We start from the raw sequence: 15,008 nt of genomic DNA, 5'->3' as shown, positions 1-15,008 counted from the left end.
TAGGCATACAACAAATATTAGCTGAATAAGACTCCCCCACATCAAGGGTCCTTGGTAGGCCCCATAGGCGCTGTGATATGATGATTATTCTACTGGGACTCGTTTATAGGAAATTTTGCTAGCTCTCCACCCTCTTCATTAAGAAGTGTCTGAACACCATCAGATGCTTCTGCAGAACTCCCTGCAGCCACCTGACAAGCCCAGTTGTCACCACACAACATTCCTGAAACCTCAGGACCGCTGACTGATATGGGCCCCAGACCCAGCCCTTACCAGCTGCTTCTGTGCCTGGGTCTGCATCCCGACCATCCAACGGGCCAGGTCGGGGGCTACTGGGTTCACTACAGTCTGTAGACATCCCACTTCCCACACTAGGGATATTGGTGATCCAATCCCTCTTTATATGTTGGGAACTGCTTCAGTCCTCCCTGCTATTGTTTCTTCTCTGGAATCTGCAACCTTCCCTGACTCTAGCCTCGTGCCTCTCCCACAGTCTGCAATTGCTGAGGGTCCACGGCAAAGGCCATTGGCGTTCAAGGGGAGAGAGACCTGGCCGCCCTTGGTGACCCTCCACGACCGCTGGGTGTAAATGCGTCCTCCCACCTCCAGAGGGTAGAAGCAGCTGCGAAAACCTGTGCTCTGGGATGGAAAAAGGAAGTGGAGGAGGATTTGTTGCGTTTATGCGTGCGTGCGTTTGTCCGTGCGTTGAAGAGCGAGAGGCTGAGCGAGATAGGCAGGGGTGGATTGGCAGTCGTTTTTCTGGGGAAAGCCTTCCCGGGATGATCGTCGGACTCACGGAACCGATTTGCCCACGGGCTGCTCTAATAAATCTAGCGAAGCTCTGACCCCCGGTTGTCCAGGTTTGCAGCGTCCTTCTTCAGTTTTCTTCTTTTCCAGAGGTTTCGCTACTGTCCTGTTGGGTTATGGGTCCTAAGGAGGGGTCTGGAGGCGATACACGGTGGAAATTCCGCAGAATTTCCCAAAGCCTCAGACTTGGCGTCACAGCCCTGGGGGAGCCTCTACCGAAAAGAAGGGGCACACAGCAGATGCGACCGCGACCCTGACCCTGTTTGCAGCTTTGCGTGCGCAGGTGGGTTCCCGCGACCGCGTCCGCTTTCACAGGCGGGGAGTGCTGCGCCGCCTGGACCTGGCGGACCGGGAGGGGACTAGAAACTGTCCTGGTTCTTACCTGGGATGGCTTCAAACTTTGAAATCCCTTCCCCATAGCGGGATAAATAGATAAGATTTAATTAGCGTAACCCACTCCATCTGCCAACGTACAAAGTTTTCACTACAGTTTATTAGCTCCCAAACCTTACTCTATCGGTAGTGTTTTACTCTCTCTAGGAGAAGGAGGAGCAATCACTTGTTTAAGGAGTTTTCTGCTCAAGAGTTGGCTTGGTGTGAGGAAGGAGGGAATGGCAGACAGGAGGCACACAGGACAGCCTTAGTGCTTTCTTCGCGGGGTGCAGGATTCTCCTCTTCCAAGGCTGCCAGCATGTGTGGTCGTGCTGTTCTGCATCATTATGGTAGTTCCTCACCCCGTTTCCCCACCCCCACCCCCAATTTTTCTCTTTTTTTTAGACAATTGTATGTTTCCTTTTTAACAGGCAATACATTCCCCTTGTGAATTAGTTCAAACGGTAGGCAGCAATGACGAAATGTGTTGCTTCACTAGCTATCTCTTAGTCCTCCAGTTTGTCAGGCCAGAAGCCACTAATATTATATCAGTTTCTTTGAATCCTTTACTATTCGATGAATATATAAGCACATTCATCTAATAGTTATGTAAATTACATTCCTTTATACTGTCTGGTACTACATTCCTAGGGCCTGATGCACAAAGGACATGGGCCACAACATTGAATTTTGGGCACACCCAGATGTTTGTCCCTGATCCCAAGAAGGGTGAGATTTCTTAGATAAAACTGTCACCACCAGTGGAAGAAGAATTCAGTTCTCCCCTGATAATGAAAGTTGCAATTCATCATTTAAAAACAACAACAACAAACAAACAAACATACAAACAAAAAACAGCAGAGCCTGTGTTGAGGGACCTTGTGGTTTTCCTGGACCTGTAGGCTGGGATCAGGAGTTCCCTTTAGAACTTTGGGTCCTGTTGTGAACTGAATCATGTCCACCACAAAAGGCATACCCAGGTCCCAACTCCTGGTCCTGTGGGTGTGAACCCATTTGTATGTAGAATCCTTGAAGATATTATTAGTTGTGGTGTGCCAGACTGAAGGTGCTGTTTAATCTATATGGCTGAAGTCCCTATAGCAAAGAAAGCCATGAGAAGAGCAAGGAGCTGGAAGTAAACAAAACCCAGAAGAGAAAGGAAAAGATGATATCATTTGCATTGTCATGTGATAGAAAAGCCAAGGACCAAAGATTGCCAGCAGGTAGCCCTGGAATGTCACAATCTTCAGGGAAAACACATGGTCTTGCTGACACCTTGATTTTGGACTGATGGTCTCAAAACCATGAGCCAGTAAATTTCCATTTTTAAAGCCAACCCTTTGTATGGTATTTGTTTTGGCAGCTTGGAAACTAAAACGGTCCTTCTTAAAAGTGTGCATTCTGTGTTCTCAGGAGTAGATTTCCCAGGAGGAAAAGCAGCTCCAGAATAAACCTGCCTTGTGTTCACTCAACATTCCAGACCTTATTTGTATTGTTCTCAAACACTGTGGTCTTAAATGGGGCATTTTAGTTAAAACTTGACAGACAAGTTCTGGAATTGGAAATAGATTCATCGTCTACCTCTATATGCTTCCTAACTCCCCAAGCAGCTGGAAGAAAATTGCAGAGAGAGAGGTGGCTGTGGGAAATGGATGACTGGTGAGGAAGAAGGCAAAGGAAAGGAAAGAGCCTAGACAGGAAATGAAGAGGGTGAAAGGCTAAATATGAAGGTTTGGAAAGTTTCAAAACATATTTGGACTCCAAATGTTCTACATCTGTTTATTCCTTTATAATATTAAGTAACTGATTACTATGTGTTATCCCCTGGTGCTTAGGGCTGCAGTTCAGTTTCCTTAGTCCAAGGCTTTAAGGGAGAGGGTAAACTGAGTGGGTCTATCATTTCCCAGGAAACCTTTCCCAACCTCCAAGGTCCAGGGAATTACATCCTTAGGATTTTTTTTCCCTCATAGTCCTATCCTGGGGTGTAATTATTTGCTTATTTTGTGTTTATTTTATAAATATGTGTGTTCTCTCCTGACTGTCAGCTCTGAGACTAGATATTGTGTTTAGATTTGTTCACCAGTGTTCACGGTATTTGGATATGAAGAGCTCAAAATATTTGTTGAATGAATAAATGAATGCTATATATGATAAGCTGTTGCATACTGAATAAGCATATTGTGTATAAATTAAGGCTTTCCCAGACTCTAAGAAGAAACCCGTCTTCCACATTTTAAAAACATAAAAACTATCTGTGAGAGATGAAGCCATTTGTCCAAGGTCACATAATTTAAGGTACTTGGGGTAAAATAATGCTGGGAATCTAAAGTATTTTGATTAATACGGATTTGTAATTGACTTCCGATTCATTTATATGACCCCTCACTTCCTATCTTTCATGTCATTTGGACTCTTTCCTAGGCAATGGAAAGCAGTTAAAAATAGTATTGAGAGAAGCTACGATGGGAATAATTGGAGATATCTCCTTTGCAGTATTGTGATACCCAGTTTAGAGAGAGAAGGGATGTTGAGAATTATGCATGACATTTTCTAGACCTCTCCTAGATGTTTTGTATTCCCTAGGACCATGGAATCAAAAGTCTGCAGTACCCAAGCAGGTATCAGAAGGAGCGAGCAGGCAGGTAGGAGACAATAGATAGTAGTGGGGACCCTGGAGAATTGGGGAGTTTCACCCTTTTAAAAATAGTGGCTGCTTCTGAGCGGTACTGAGTTTGCCTTGTGGACATGCAGATCTGGGCTTGTCAGGTCTTCTGAATTTTTAGAAGGAACTCAGAAATCTGGACTGTTGTGCCAGTTTGAATATATTGTGTCCCCCAAACACCATTATCTTTGATGTAATCTTGTGTGGGCAGATGTTATCAGTGTAGATTAGATTTCTTTGAGTGTTTCTTTGGAATGCGCCCCACCTAACTGTGGGTGATGACCCTGACTGGATAATTTCCATGGAGGTGTTGCTCCGCCCATTCAGGGTGGGTCTAAGTTGATCAGTGGAGCCATATAAATGAACTGACATAACAGAAGGAACTCAGTGCAGCTGTGAGTGAAGGTACCCAATTGCTGATGTGTTACCTTGGACACTTTATGGCCTTAAGACAGTAACTGTGTAGCCAAATAAACCCCCTTTTATAAAAGCCAATCCGTCTCTGGTGTTTTACATTCCGCAGCATTAGCAAACTAGAACAACTGTCAATGAGAGGAATCTAAATTTTTACATCATGGCAACTAATTTTCAAAATGACAGAAGTTCAGTGTGAGACAATCAAGGCATGTCTGTGTGCCAGAATCATCCCCTTGATCCCAGTTTGTGAACTTATCTTTGTTTTATTTTCTTGTTGCCTGTGGCAACATTTCCTCCCTGCTCAAAGGAACTGTAAACTTCCAGAGAGAATAGTCTAGGACCAGGCAAGTAGATCTTCTCCTTTAAAATAAAATGTCACCAGGCCATCACACAAAAGGCAGAGAATGTAAGTTTGTTATACATATGAAGCAATTAATGAATTTGGAGCAGGAGGGTAACAAAGGAGGTACTTATTGTAAGGCCTGCTTTCAGTCCTGTCCAAGTCAAAGTTTTGCCCAGGATTTTCTTAAAAGCAATTTTTTTTTAGGCTATTTTTTTTCCTTGCAATTTTATTGAGATATAGTCACATACCATACAGTCATCCAAAGTGTACAATGAATTGTTCACAGTATCATCACATCATCATATGTGCCTTCATCACCACAGTCAAGTTTTAAACATTTTCATTACTCAAAAAAATAAAAAAGAATAAAAGTAAAAACAAAAATAAAATGAACACCCAAAACATCCCACCTCCCCCATCTTCCCCCTATTATTCATTAACTTTTTTGTCCCTATTTTTCTACTCTTCTGTCCATATACTACGTAAAGCAAGTGTGAGCCACAAGGTTTACACAATCACATGGTCACACCATATAAACTATAGAGTCATACACTCGTCTTCAAGAATCAGGGCTACTGGGTTGCTGTTCAACAGGTTCAGGTATTTTCTTCTAGCTATTCTAATACACTAAAAACTAAAAAGGGATATGTATATAATGACAAGAATAACCTTCAGAATGTCCTCTCAACTCCATTTGAAATCTCTCAGTCCCTGAAATTTTACTTTGTTTCATTTCTCTTCCGCAGTCCTTCCTGTGGTCTCCAAGGCCATATATGATCTCACTCCTGCCTGTAACCTCCTTAGGTATCTTTCTCACTCATTCTCTTCAGCCACTTTGACCTATGCAGATTTTCCTCCAACACATCAAGCTCATTTCCCTCTAAGGCCTTTTGCTTGCTGGCCCCTCTGCTCCTGATCCTTGCCTGGTTGTCTCCTCATCATTCAGGTGTCAGCTGCACCCAGAGGCCTCCTCACCCTGCTCTCGGAGGATGCCATCATATCTCAGGCCCAACACAGCATGTTTCTCCTCCAACAAATTTCCCCCGACCTCTTCTCTCTACCTTAAATAATCTTATATATCCATTTGTTTATTTTCAGTTATCTGCCTCCCTCACTGGGATGTCAGCCTCATGAAAGAAGGAACTTGATCTTTCTTGTTCACCATTGGCTCCTCAGGGCTTAGAACAGTTCCTGTCACAGAGTGGGTCCCTAGAACAAAGGTGGAGAATAAATTTGCAAATGAATGGAAGAAGATGCTATGGATATGAGAAAGACACAAAACTGACAGGGCCTGGAGGCAGCCTGGTGAGTAGGGCCCTCAGTTTTGGGTTGGGAGAAATGTTCCATGGACTGGAAGGAAAGGAGTGGTTTGTTGACTCCAGTGAAAAGAGGTCATTAGTTCTCTTCTCACAAGACATGCGGTTCTTGCCTTCAGTCTCTCCTTCCTTGAGAAAGCTCCCTCACATTGCTATCTTTGTGCTCAGAAGAGAAACATCAGTTTTTAAAATAGCGTGATGCAGGTTCCAATGACTGGATGAGATGAGAGGTAGATCTGTGCAGCCAGTGGCATCTAAGCTACTGCAAGAGGAGCCAAGATAAGAAGGGAAGACTTTACAGGCCAGGAAATAGAGAGCCAGATTGGATGATTTTTTAAAAAAATCTTAGGTAACTTTAGTACACACTCTCAAAATCTCCACTCTTCCTCTTCAATTTGTTTGAATCCTGCTCTATGTTGTGGTTCTTCCTCCACCCTTGTATGAAATCTGGAGATATTTTTAAGACTTTTCTGCTTACTTTGAAGGTATTAAAAAGTTCTCCCACCATCTTCAATCATAACACACTTGAAATAATTAATTTGTCCAGTCCCATGTAGTTGGAAAACTCATTTCAATTTTAAAACTTTCCTTTACTCCAACTCAGACCTGCTTAGGGAGGGAAGCTTGGAGAAGGAAAGGGGGGTATGGGTGTTATCTTCTGTCTTTCCCTGCCTTTTCCATCTACTCTTTTCTCCACAGTGGGGTTCCAGCTCCTTCAGGGTAATGTGTGGGTAGGTAGGTAGAGAAGGGGGGATGAGATTTCAGGGCCATTAACTCCCATTAGGCCACTCGACTGGAATTATTGTGAACTTCACTGGATTCCTCAGGTCAAGACAAATGTTTAGGATTCATTTTTCCTTTTGTGGGTGTGATTTATAGATTCTTAGGGGAGTCCCACCTCACTGGGGATAAGTTTCCTTGATCTCTGCATCCCAGAACATAATCAGGTTTTCTGTGCTTAAGGAGTAATACCCTCCAGGGAGCCAGCCTGGGTAGAATCTAAAACAATCTTAGACCAGCTTTCACATGTGTGGTCTATACTAGGTCCCTGGAAAAATTTAGGTTCATTTTCTGAACTGAATTTGGGAGCAGACCCTTTCCTCAGGACTTGAGTTGATGCCAATCCACTGTTTACCCCAACCCTCAGGAGGTACAAATAGGACCTCTGCCTGGTCTAACTGAAGTCTCTTTCATTGGAGGTAAGGGGATGACAACACCCCACCTCCCATGCTCAGCAAATTCTCCTTGAGCCAGGGATGGAGCAGTGGTCCTGGAAAAAATCTGTCTTCTAGGAAGTTCCCTCCTGAAATCCTAACTACTGTGTAGTACACTGCAACTTCCTTTGTGTACAAGAGGTGGGTGGTCAGATCAGGATCACAAAACAGAATTTCTTCTACTTCCTTTGCACCCAGGGCCTGTTTAGATGTCAACTATTTAAATTTGGAATGGATGAGTAGTATTTCCCTATCTTGGGGTTCTGCCCAAAAGTCAGGCAGAAAAAGTCACCTTTTAACATCTAGTTAGAATTCTGCAATCAAAACAAAGAAAAGTGGATGCTCACCAGGGGTATTTCATCTACAAAATAGGATGTTGAATAAACAAATCAAGTTCTCTATTAAGTTCCTTTCTATAGTGATTGGTATCCTAATGCCCATCTGATTCTTTCTCTTTGAGCAGTATAAGGTAAATACCGCACTGTTCTATTTTTGCCCTTTGAACTCCTTTTCTACCCTCATGAGGTACTTCTGTCTTTTGTGGAAAAGTCCTTCCAGGTAAAATGTATTAAGTTACAGCTTCACATAAAGCAGTGTACTGAATCTTGATATGCAAATCACTGGTAGACTATGACATGACTGACTTTAGTTGGCATATGGAAACACATTTAGAACTTTGTATGTATTCTTTTAATATAGATGAAAAATAAACAGACCGAGCCTGTGTTTTCATGCATGCATGTTATTGCATATTGCAAGGATATGTGAAACAGTAAATTGAAATATAGGAATATATTAAGTAGTTAGTAGGACAGATAGTATTTGGCTAAGGTGAAATTTGTGTAAGTCATCCAGAAATGTCTGAAGTCCTGGCCACTTTCAGATAATATTTCTTAAATTTTCCCTGAACTGGACTAACACTACTAGCCTTGTATTCTAATCCTCTTGTTTTTCAACAAAATGCCATGAAAGCTGCTTTCATGTAATAAGTGGGGTGTCTCCTCATTAGCTTTCAGGGGATTTACGGACCTCTAGCACTATCAAGTTTCCCTCAGCCATCAAAACCAAGGTGTTTCCACATCTAGTCTCTCCACATCCTTTCCTTGAGTTGGCCACACTTGGACTATGCACAGACCTAAGTGAATGCATTTGTTAAAAAGTCAGGAAGAGGAGTGAATCAGATCAGACCTCTGTTACTTACTAACCTCGTGACCTCAGACAAGATGTTTACATTTCCTGGTCCATCAGGGAAATATTCAAAACATGTTTCCAGGGACAAGGAAACAATAAGCCTGACGTTTAACCACTCAGGACTCTGAGCATGGATGAAAAGCTGTATCATCTCTGTGAAGTGTAATTTCCACTAGATAGTTTGCTGAGAGGCTGAATATTTTTAAAGTTCAAGTGACCAATGCAAAGTCAATGCTACAAAACAGTAGTGCCTTCTTTCTTCTTGCTTCTGCCCTTTTGGAAAACCAGTGGCAGATGAATGGTGGATAGTACTGAGATCTCAGACTCTTAATGCCCTCTCATCCATGGTACTCTAAAGGATTAATGTGTTTTTGTCCTTGTGCAGTTCTGTTTGTTTAGAGATACTTAAAGGCTGAGAAAAACAATCACTATATTATAGACCTCCAAGATACGGAATGAAATGAATATTTGCTGATTGTCTGACTTTTATTCCACATGTACAAACAATTCCAATACCTCCATTCTATGTGTTGATATTTTCTCTTACCCTAGAAAAAGTGTTGAGGGATCATGGATGCTTCCTTAGATTAAAAACACTTCTGAGTTTAGTAAGGGAAGCTTAGAGTAGTAACACAACATTACTGTAAAATTCTGTTTCTAATAATTGCTTTTCTTCCAAAATAAACAGTCTTTAAAAGGTCAAGTTTAGCTAAATTAACTTTGAGTTTACAAATGCAAACCAACACATGTGCACACACACCTATGGACACATATGCTCCACCACATAGATAGACATTCACTAAATAATCTGAGATTATCTAGCAGAAAGGAGGTTTAAAGGCCTTTTATCTCCAGCCCTCTTTTCAAAGATGAAGGGTTTGTGTAGTAGACCTGGGAGCTTAGATCTTCACAAGGCCTGGACACCACTATTAGTGACAGTGCCAAGTTGTCTGTGAGTTGTCCAAGGCAATTTCTCTAAAGACATTGCTGGACCTCATGCTTTCCTTATGTCCCCCTTTCCTGCATTCCTCACAGGCAGTGTGTCCAAGGAAATCTCTAGATCTCTTGTGCTTCTATTACGGCTTACCTCCATAGCCTACGTATGGGCTTCACACAAATTTTTGTGCTCCAAGATAAGGGAGAGAGGGAAGAGACTTAGTTTCACCTCTGCTGTAGGTGCCCATCACTAGCAGAATGACTTTTCAGTAGACCTGTTTAGGATTCTCGGTCATTCTTAGTTCCCTGCAGGAATACAAGCTATCTCGACTTTATCTCTGTATTTCCAGTGCCTCACTTTGCACTTGGGTTGTAGTAGGTGCTCAGTGTTTGCTAAGTGACCATGTTTGGTTTATGATTGCCTGTGAGACTCAGTGCATCCTCCCTTCCCTTTATTTGGCCACCAGTGAGGCTGATGAGAAATGAGAGTAAGGAGCTTCTTGGCCAGGCATCCAACTCACGCCAGGAAAAGGGCTAGAGTATCATGATAGACTATGTGTATGGAGGAATTTGGAATGTTTTCTGTGTCACAGAAATAAAAGGAATACTTACGACTTTATTCATTAAACCTGAAATGCTAGTACTTTCAACTATAGTGATTTAAGTAATGACACACATATTAGATTAGGGAACACATGTAACACAAAAGGAATTATGGATCAGCCAATCCCCTTCTTCCTTCCAGCTAGGAAAAGGAAGAAAGTTCTATGTAAAAGAATAAAAGGAGGTTTATGTTAGAGTTGGTCTTCTCTAGAAAAATTTAATTAAATATTTTTGTGGACAGTCTTCAAGTAATAATGCAATCGGTAAATAACAATAACTTTATTTCATACAATCATTCTTTTCTGCCTATGTCAGTATTCTAAGAAAGTTCTCTTTGCAGAATCTCAAATGAACAGCCACAGATTGCATTTTCTGCAGACAGTCCTCTGCACACAACACTCAGGAACACTCACACATACTTTCACACACAGACACAAAAACACCCCTCTACTCCTTAATCAGGAACTCTGAGAAAACAGAGTGTCTGAGCTGTCTGATCTGGAAGTTCTCATAAGTTCATTTATTCTAAGCCTCTATTTTGCCAGCTGAAAAACAGAGAAGTTAGGTGATTTTTCAACTTCCCTCAGAAAATTAAATATAGAACTTGGAATTTAATCCATGTCTACTTCCTCTGGAGTTTCCATTAGTACTCAGTGGCGGTTAAAAAATGAGGTGGGTCTCTCGGTAATCTGAAGAATTGTCCGGGAAATGTGCAGAGCCAGGACATGAGAGGGAAGGAAGGAGGCCAGAGCTACAGACAGTTGGTTCAGTGGAAGGAGGATATAAAGACATGTGTAAGTGTGTGTGTGTGTGTGTGTGTGTGTGTGTGTGTGTGTGTGTATACACACACAGAGTCTCTGTAGTGAGTATCAGAGGAGTGAGGAGGGATGCAGACTAGTGGAGAGAAGGTGAAGTAGTCAGGGATTGGGGTATATGGAAGGAAACATCATTAGCTCATGGGCTACAGACAAAACAAAATGTGCTGTTCTCCTTCTCTGCATCCCTCCTCCAGGACAGAAAACATGACTCTGATGTGGACCCTCTTCCTACTCACTTCCTCGACCAGACTGTCTTCTTCTAGGCCCAGGAATTTAGAAATCTCAATTGCCTCCCCAGACTCCTCTTTTCCAACAATGGGTCATGGTGAGCCCCTTGCATTCAGAATAAGGCCACCCTCCCCTGACAGGGTCCATTCTTTGTGCTCAAGCTTAGTGACATATCAGCAACGTTTGACACCTTTATCACTCCCTCCTCCATGATGAGGTCTTTCCCAGATTATGCATGAGATCATTATGGTATCTGTCCTGCATAGTGAAGGCAGACAGTGGTTTCAAAAGCTGCAATTTCGCGTATAAGTCATTATCTTTCCCGATTTTTCTCACTGCATCATGGGACTCTTGTTCTCAGTCTCCTTCATCAGTCTCTCCTATTCTCCCTGGACTCTTGATGTTGTAGTCTCCCTGGGATTAGTTATTTTCCATTTACACCATTCCCTTGGTGATTTTATCTAGTCTTAGAGTTCTAAATGCCACTGACTCACCAAGATCTCTCAGTTCTTCAGCACATGGACTTTCTTGAACTCTGGAATTGTTCATCCATCTGTGTCTTTGATATTTCCACATGGATGTCTAACATGTGCCACAAACTTAATATGTCCAAAATGGATTTAGTTATCTTCTCCCCAATATCACCCCCACTCCCAACCTGTTCCTTCCTCAGCATTCCCATCTCTACCTTTCGACATATGGCAAAAACTTTGGGTCCCCTTGTACTCCTTTTTTCCTGTTACATACATTTGGAAAGTGCATTGTTCTACCTTCAAAACACATCTGATAAAATGGGCAAAAGATATGAAAAGACAGTTCTCTGAAGAGGAAATACAAATGGCCAAGAAACACATGAAAAAATGTTCAGCTTCACTAGCTATTAGAGAGATGCAAATTAAGACCACAATGAGATACCATCTCACACCAATTAGAATGGCTGCCATTAAACAAACAGGAAACTACAAATGCTGGAGGGGATGTGGAGAAATTGGAACTCTTATTCATTGTTGGTGGGACTGTGTAATGGTTCAGCCACTCTGGAAGTCAGTCTGGCAGTTCCTTAGAAAACTAGATATAGAGTTACCGTTCGATCCATCGATTGCACTTCTCGATATATACCCAGAAGATTGGAAAGCAGTGACGTGAACAGATATCTGCACGCCAATGTTCATAGCAGCATTATTCACAATTGCCAAGAGGTGGAAACAACCCAAATGTCCTTCAACAGATGAGTGGATAAATAAAATGTGGTATATACACACGATGGAATACTACACGGCAGTAAGAAGGAACAATCACGTGAAACATATGACAACATGGATGAACCTTGAAGACATAATGCTGAGTGAAATAAGCCAGGCACAAAAAGAGAAATATTATATGCTACCACTAATGTGAACTTTGAAAAATGTAAAACAAACGGTTTATAATGTAGAATGTAGGGGAACTATCAATAGAGAGCAATTAAGGAAGGGGGAACAATAATCCAAGAAGAATAGATAAGCTATTGTGGGTAAATTTAACGTTCTGGGAATGCCCAGGAATGACTATGGTCTGTTAATTTCTGATGGGTATAGTAGGAACAAGTTCACAGAAACGTTGCTGTATTAGGTAACTTTCTTGGGGAAGAGTAGGAACATGTTGGAAGTAAAGTAGTTATCTTAGGTTAGTTGTCTTTTTCTTACTCCGTTGTTATGGTCTCTTTGAAATGTTCTTTTATTGTATGGTTTTATTTTAAATTATTTTTTTATTTTTTATTTTTCATACAGTTGATTAAAAAAAAAAAGTTAAAAAAAAAAAACAAGGAAAAAAATATGAAGACCCCCCTTGAGGAGCCAGTGAAGAATGCAGGGGTATTGGCCTACCCCACCTCGATGGTTGCTAACATGACCACAGACATAGGGGACTGGTGGTTTGATGGGTTGAGCTTTCTACCACAGGATTTACCCTTGGGAAGACTGTTGCTGCAAAGGAGAGGCTAGGCCTCCCTATAATTGTGCCTAAGAGCCTCCTCCCGAATGCCTCTTTGTTGCCCGGATGTGGCCCTCTCTCTCTACCTAAGCCAACTTGAAAGGTGAAATCACTGCCCTCCCCGCTACGTGGGATCAGACACCCAGGGGAGTGAATCTCCCTGGCAACGTGGACTATGACTCCCGGCGAGGAATGTAGACCCGGCATCGTGGGATGGAGAACATCTTCTTGACCAAAAGGCAGATGTGAAAGGAAATGAAATAAGCTTCAGTGGCAGAGAGATTCCAAAAGGAGCCGAGAGGTCACTCTGGTGGGCACTCTTAAGTACAATTTAGACAACCCTTTTTAGGTTTTAATGAATTGGGGTAGCTGGTGGTAGATACCTGAAACTATGAAACTACAACCCAGAACCCATGAATCTTGAAGACAATTGTATAAAAATGTAGCTTATGAGGGATGACAATGGGATTGGGAAAGCCATAAGGACCACACTCCCCTTTTTCTAGTTTATGGATGGATGAGTAGAAAAATAGGGGAAGGAAACAGACAAAGGTACTCAGTGTTCTTTTTTACTTTAATTGCTCTTTTTCACTTTAATTATTATTCTTGTTATTTTTGTGTATGTGCTAATGAAGGTATCAGGGATTGGTTTAGGTGATGAATGTACAACTATGTAATGGTACTGTGAACAATCGAATGTATGATTTGTTTTGTATGACTGCGTGGTATGTGAATATATCTCAATAAAATGAAGATTAAAAAAAAAAAAACACATCTGAATCTGACCACCTTCTCCTAAGTCCACTACCACCATCTAGTATGAGACAATGTCACCTGCCACTGGGATCACTACAAGAGCCTTGTCACCATGCCCCTCCCCACAGCATTCAGAGTCATCCTTTTAAAACATAGCTCAGATCATGCAACTCTGCTCAAAACCTTCTAGCACTTATTCATTTCACTCTAAGTGAAAGCTAAAATTCAATACAAAACTCCATATGTTCTTTTTTTAAATTTTTAAAAAATTTTTTATTTATTGAGATTGTTCACATATCATGCAATTATTCAAAGATCCAAAGTGTACAATCAGTTGCCTCCGGTACCATCATACAGCTGTGTATCCATCACCACAATTAATTTTTTTTTTCAATTTTTAGAACATTTTCATTACTTCAGAAAAGAAATACAGACAAAAAAAAAAAAAAAAAAAAGGAAACTCAGATCCTCCCATACCCCTAACTAACCCCCCTCCATTGTTGACTCATCCATATGTTCTTACGTGATCTGTCCTCTCATGTCCTTACTTTCAGAACTAATCCCCTACTACTGTATTACTGGTTCTTCTCTAGTACTCTGCCTCTTTACTGTCCCTTGAAGACACCAGGCATTTCCCTGCCTTAGGGACTTCCTATACCTACCCCATCCCCAAGTGCATGGCATGTTTCCTCACACTCTCTAAGTCTTTGCTTGAATGGTATCTTCTCAAGGAGAACTACTCTGGTAGTACTATACAGAAATGCACATGGAAATGAGTAAGAAACACCTCATGGATTTCTAATCTAGAACTCACTATAATCTGCTTTTAGCACTATGTAAACCCCTTCCTTCCATATATGCAGATTTCTCGTGTCTTAAGAGCCTAAAAGTACCATTAAACTGTCTGAGGCAAAAAGGGATGGTTCAGGTGCTATGAAGTCTTATCAGAACTCAGCTGATGAAATCAGAACCCAGTTTCTCTCTGTTTTCTATCTCTTCTCTCCACTTTCGTGACTCTCTTCTCAGGGAGATGCTCCTCACATATTTCTAAGAACTCTGAGAAGATTTATACTTTCTCAGCATTAAGTCCAACAGCCATCCCCAGCATATATGTGTATGGTTGTGTCAAATGCCTCTCGCTGAACTGACCACTGTGTTCTGAGGAATGGGCAGGATGCATTTATTAGCATGTGCGTGGAGGGGTGGGAGTGGGGGGCTGGTGCCCAACCCAAACCACAGACTGGGGAAGGGTGGAGAGGTAGTTTTCCAAAGAAAATCAGATATGATTTTCAAAATGGGGAGTGAATTTTGGCATCACAATCAATATTCCCGTGCTTTCTGCGCTTGGTTCATCCTCCAGTGGGTCACAGCTCT

This window comes from Choloepus didactylus, chromosome 4 (genome assembly GCF_015220235.1).
Source record: "Choloepus didactylus isolate mChoDid1 chromosome 4, mChoDid1.pri, whole genome shotgun sequence".
Taxonomy (NCBI): Eukaryota; Metazoa; Chordata; class Mammalia; order Pilosa; family Megalonychidae; genus Choloepus; species Choloepus didactylus.
Note: the sequence above shows the minus strand (reverse complement) of the source record.